The 6,000-nt window shown below is 45.0% G+C and overlaps 1 protein-coding gene across 1 annotated transcript in view; it reads left to right on the top strand.

The window, feature by feature from the left end:
* Positions 1-2,626: 2,626 nt before the first annotated feature.
* LOC119966105 (leucine-rich repeat-containing protein 3B-like) overlaps positions 2,627-6,000 on the top strand; it is a 152,966-nt gene continuing 149,592 nt past the window's right edge. Inside the window, exon 1 of the mRNA XM_038797325.1 lies at positions 2,627-2,644. The gene's annotated coding sequence lies outside the window, so the exon portion shown is untranslated. The remainder of the gene's footprint in view (positions 2,645-6,000) is intronic.

Here is a 6,000-nt window from a genome sequence, read left to right as displayed (position 1 = left end):
CACCCGCCCACCCCGGCCCTGGCAGCACCCCCCCCCCACTGCCTCAGACAGCCCGGCCAGTGTCAGGACCTGCAGCACACATTCGTGCATCTCCATATCCTACCTCCTCTCCCGCCCTCATCATTCACGGTACCTGTTTCTCAATTTTTAAAAGCACAAGCGAATCTCACTGTCGGGAATTCCCTGAATGGAGGCGGAGAATCGTGGCAGCCCCAGAGAACTCCGGGTCAGGATTGCGAATGGTATGCCGACAGTGTTCACCATACATGCTGAGTGGAATGAATTGGCTCGCTGCCAAGGCCACAGAGAATTGCGATTTCGCGTGAAACTGGTGCCCGCCATGATTTTGGCATCAAAACCGACTCTCTGCCCAATCGTGTTTCCCAATTCCGGTGTCAGCCAATGGGGAATCTCTCCCTAAATATTTACACGAGGGCCCAGATTTTCAAGGCTTTGTGCACTTCAGAGCAGTGGTGGGTTGACCAAAAAGCGGCCAACAATGGCAGAAATCATGCCTTTTGTGTGGTACGAGAAAGGGAGCAGGGTAGAAAGCCCAGCCAATCCTATCCAAAGGCCAAAGGTCAGAATTTGCACTGGGGTGGGGGTGGACTTTGGAAGACATCTGAAACAGCAATGACTGAGAAGCAGTGGGAACGGCCATGGGGACAAGACAGAAAGTCAGGAACCTGCTTAAAATTTAAGTTGGAGAATTTTGGGGGGCTTGAGGGTGGCATGGAAGGCATGTTAACATGAAGGGAGGTCAGTAAGGGGGCGTGGGTAGAGGGAGGAAGATGGCTGCATAGTGTTGCTACATTTTAGACAGGTATCAATTTTGTTGGGGCTTGACTCAGAGGTCCCATTTTTAAGTGCTCTGCCTGCACTTTTAAGGGATCATTGGAGCATGTTAAAAAAATGGCAGCCAAGGCGGGTCCCTCAGCAGGCCCATTCCAGGGCATCCCAACTTTCAGACAGCAGACCTGCTTCTGGCCTTCCACCAGGAAAATCACCTGCAGCCTAGTGACAAAGGTGGGATTGCGATGGTTGGATTAATCCCATCTCCCAAATTCCGCCTCCAACATGAAAATCTTGGCCTTAGTTGTCATTCTAGTCTATGATTTCAATACTGTAGATTGTACTCTTCCATTTTATCTACTTCATGAACCTTTTTAATTCAACTGAAAACTTTTACACTGCAGCAATAATGACCTTTTACTTGCTGGAAGTAACAATCTGGCAAACACTTTGATTAAGGAGTAGTTACATCTTTCAATCATGGCACTTCCATGACTCACTTTAACAAGCACACCTCATGCTGCAGCATTTTATGATGAACTGTAAAGGAAGTGAACCATTTAACTTCTAAACCTTTGCCACCTCCAATTCATGGTCAGTGCCTCCATGCAACTGGTGTAAAGCTGACAGCCACTTTAATCTGACCACCTCCCTGAAAATTGAAATACCGTAACTGGAAACACGCTCTCAATGAGCCCACTGTGCTGTCAGTTACCTCCTCAATAGAAGTGGGTGGTCCCAGGGCCTCTCCCCCTCTCCTACGTCCTTGTCAAAATGGCCGTGGGTGGAAATGGAGGCGACACACTTGGGCCTGCCATTAGGCAGCCATTTTCTTCTAGTTCTGCCTCCATTTGGTGCCAGTTAGGACTTTGAATATCTGGCACATAGAGAATAAAAACAAGAAACGTACAATTAACCTTTATAAAGCATTAGGTCAGATTAAACTGGAGAATTTTGTCCAATTCTGGACGACACACTTGAGCACAGAGCACAGAAAAGATTTATGAAAATGGTTCCAAGGTGAGGAACTTCAGTTATGTGGATAGATTGGAGAAGTTGGGATTGTCCTCCGAACAGAAGAGGTTGAGGGGAGGTTTGATGGAGGAAATTATGAAAAACCGAGACAGAATAGATTGTTTTGTGCAACTGAGTGATTTTCTTGGCAAAATTCAGGGGGTAATTAAGAGTCAACAGCATTGTTGTGGGTCTGAAGTAACATATAGGCCTGGCCAGGTAATGATGACATGTTTCCTTCCCTAAAGAAGAACCAATTGAGAATCTATGACAATCCAATAGTTTCATCATCATTAAAATTGATACTAGCCTTTTATTCTAGATTTATTTAAATAACTAACTTATTTATTTAAATAACTAAATCAAAATTCACTAACTACCAGAATGAGATTGAAACTCACACCTCCAGATTATTTGTCCTGGTATTAGATTTGCAAGTGCAAAAAGGTAGTCATTGTGCTATCATACCCGGCAGGGTCATTGATAGGGCACTTGTGAACGGGAAAATAGACAGGAGCTCTGTTCCACTGGAACTCTAGCACATTGTGCTCTGGCATAGTTTCCAAGAGGCAGGAGCAGTGATTTTGGAAGCATCCAATTTAAACGGGTGGCTGCTTATTTCAAATGTGTGGGGTGTGAGAATCTCTCTTCGCCTATCTACACCGCATAAGAGTAATTGAAGAGGAAACCCACTCAGCTGCTGACTTGCGCTCCTCCTCCAGTGGTGTGTCGAGGAGCTGGGTATGCTTTAAATATTTTCAGCTCCTCATGACTTCCTGCATCAAATCTCTACGCCAGTCTGAGTACTTGGCCAGCCGCTCGTTGGGGGAAAGAAAAGGTAAGTCCAGCAAGCTGGCCGAGAGGCCACCTAGCAGCAGTGGCTCCCATTAATTTGTACTGTAACAAACCAATCTTCCCACTTCCACCACCACCAGCCCCTTATAACAAGGCCGATCACACTGAGTCTGCCATCAGATCATGGCTGGCAGTACACAATTGACCTGTGCGGTTCAGCTACTCACTGACTAAGCTTAAGAAGCTGTTGGATTTCCCAGAAAACTGAACCAAATCATTCTGACACCTCACAGAGATAGAGGTTTATTATCATTCATTGTTTTAAATAAAAAGGACTTATTTCCTTCAAAATTGACTTTCAAATGGCAGGGACAGATTGAATCACATCCTTCACAAGATTAATATTTGAAGGAAAAAGATGTTCATGGACATGGGGAAGAGTGAGGGGGTGGGATAACCAGACTGCGCCTTGAAGGAGTTGGCACGGGCTCTATAAGCCGATTAGCCCCCCCCCCCCCCCCCCCACTCTGCACTGTACTAAGATTGTATGAGCTGCGACAGTCCTCAGCCGTACAATATTTTTGTAAAAGCAACATGTACGCTATTTCTTTTTCTAGTGTGGTGAATTACATAAAGAACTGAGGCTTTGTTTTGGCTGAAGTGAACTGTGACGTATGTGAAAAGCAGAAACAATTCTTGGCCAAAGAGGTTAATTTGTGTGGCATCATTCTGTGCTAAATGCAATCATGTTGAAAGAACCACTGCAATTTACTGTAAAGAAAGACAGACTGCATAGCAACATGGAAAGCAGCTGGTGTTTTCCTGCATGACTGGCATTCCTCCTATATGTGCACGATAGACTACTTTGGAAAGCCAGCTTCTGTCCTCACAGCTTTGAAAGCTATTTCATTTTCTGTTCAAACTACCAGCTGTTAGCTTTTATTTTGATTTGATTAAAAGTTGCAACCACTGCAGAAATGTTATTATATCACTTTCTCTTTTTTTTTAAAAACATATTTTTTCCCCAAACATTATCAAATTCTTACATACAAAGGCATAACTATATAATACAAACAGTTAGTCTTTTTTATTTTAACAAAATAACAGTAACCACTTTAACCACTTTAACCCTTCAGTACAACCACTCCCTCTCCCTCTTCCCTTCCCCACCCTTCCCAAATCCCAACCTCCAACCCCTCCCCCCAACTGCTGGCCATGAACAGGACCTTAAAGAAAGTGATGAATGGCCACCACCTGGAATAGAACCTTTCCTCTGACCCTCTCAAGGTATATTTAACCTTCTCCAATCTCAGGAATTCCGCTCAGTCTCCCAACCATGCTGAGGCCTAGGGTGGCACCGCTGACCTCCATCCAAGCAGGGTCTGTCTTCGGGCCACCAGAGAGGCAAAGACCAAGACATCAGCCCTCCTTCCCTCAAGTGTTCTGGTGAGTTTGACACCCCAAAGATAGCCACCAGTAGGAATGGCTGCAGCTTGACCCCCACCAATCTCCAACATGATCTCAAAAAATGAGATCCAACCCATTTAGGGCAGAATCAGAACATGTGCGAATGGTTTGCTGGCCCTCTTAAATACCGCTCGCACCTGTTTTTAAAAGTGACTCGCAATTGAGCTGGGTATACCATTCCGAATCGCACCTTATTTTTGTAAAATACTGCCTTGGCCTTGTTGAATCCAGCTCATCACTTTGCTGATGTCTTGGTAAATTTGAATACGGTGGCACGACAGCACAGTGATGAGCACAGTTGCTTCACAGCTCCAGGGTCCCAGGTTCCATTCCTGGCTTGGTTCACTGTCTGCGCAGAGTCTGCACGTTCTTCCGGGTTTCCTCCGGGTGCTCCGTTTTCCTCCCACAGTCCAAAGATGTGCAGGTTAGGTGAATTGGGCTTGATAACTTGCCCTCAGTGTCCAAAAAGGTTAGGTGGGGTTACTGGGTTGAGGGGATAGGATGGAGACTTGGACTTAAGTAGGGTGCTCTTTCCAAGGGCTGGTGCAGACTCAATGGGCTGAATGGCCTCCTTCAGCACAGTAAATTCTATGACCTATGATTAATGTGGCATTTGGCCATTTTAAGATCCGTTCTTTATCAAGTAATGTATGAAGGTGAACTATGATTGCCTGGATTTCAGCTTCTGTCATAGTGACTGGTGGGCCTGGTCCCCCTCTGAAGGGTTAGCAAAGACCCCCTCCACCACCAACATCTGGAACCCCTTCATCACACATTATGTTGCATTCTTGCCTGCAATGCCCTCTGGTAGCCCGACAATCAGCAGATTTTGTTGGTTGGACCAGTTCTCTAAGTCATCAACCTTGGCCTTCAAAAGTTTGGGGCCATCAACCATCAACACGACCTCAACCTCCAAAGTGCAATCTGTCACTGTTGTCCGAAACCAATTCTTCTACCTCCCGGAACCTTGCGTCCTGTGCCTCCATCCGCTGCTCTACCCTCTCCAAAGTTATCAAAGAGGGACAACTACCACCTCCATCACCCTGAAAAGATCTTACACCATCAACTGCTTTCATTTTTGGAACTCTTTGGAATTTCTCAGCCAGCCATAGGGCAAGTGTCAACACTCCGAAGGGCACCGCCATGCTTTTTTTCTCCTCACCACGAGGGATTGCTGAATCTGGTGTCATATGAGTGTACCTTTCAGAAATGAGTGCTTAAGAAATGTACCTTTAAGAAATGGGTGTCTATCAGTGATGTCAGACAGTGGATGGAGCTGGGCTGTCTGTCAACTTTTTACTTTTGTTTTAGGCTGTTTGCTGCAGGGTGTGTTTTAGTTTCGTTTTCAGTGTTGGAGCTGAAGCCAAACAGAGCAGGTGTGCTGTTGATCTCTCTGCCATGAAAAGACTATCTCTTGATCATTTGATGAATTCAGAATTATAAATGTTCTTAGTAGTGAATGTAAACCTGATGTCCTTCGGTTAAAAGGTGTTTCTTCTGTCTTCTGGATGTTGTTTGGGAAGTTATTAAGGATTACTTTGTGTTGTATTCTTTGGAGTTTGTATTTGAATTGATGGTTGCTAAGATGTTCACTGTATGTTTCAAAACGGTTAACTTGAGTTCATAGAATAAACATTAAAAAATACTTTTCCATTTCTGCTGTACCACATCTGTAGAGTGGGCCGTGTGCTCCCCATACCACAATCTATTAAAGGTTGTGGGTCACGTGAACTCCATGGTACACTTTGGGGTTCTCTAAATCCTGGCCCATAACACTGGTAAGGAAGGTTTATAAGACTTCTGCCTGGTTTTACCCCCTGCAGGCATCCCACACCGAAGGAGAGACTGGTAAGTTATTATTGACTCTTTTTTCAGAAATTGCACACGTAAATCGGGTGACAAGGGCCAAAAGTACATCACTAAATGCGAGTT

Source organism: Scyliorhinus canicula, chromosome 5, assembly GCF_902713615.1.
Source record: "Scyliorhinus canicula chromosome 5, sScyCan1.1, whole genome shotgun sequence".
In the NCBI taxonomy this organism is placed as follows: domain Eukaryota; kingdom Metazoa; phylum Chordata; class Chondrichthyes; order Carcharhiniformes; family Scyliorhinidae; genus Scyliorhinus; species Scyliorhinus canicula.
The sequence above is the reverse complement of the archived record's forward strand: the minus strand, read 5'-3'. Positions and strand labels throughout refer to the sequence as shown.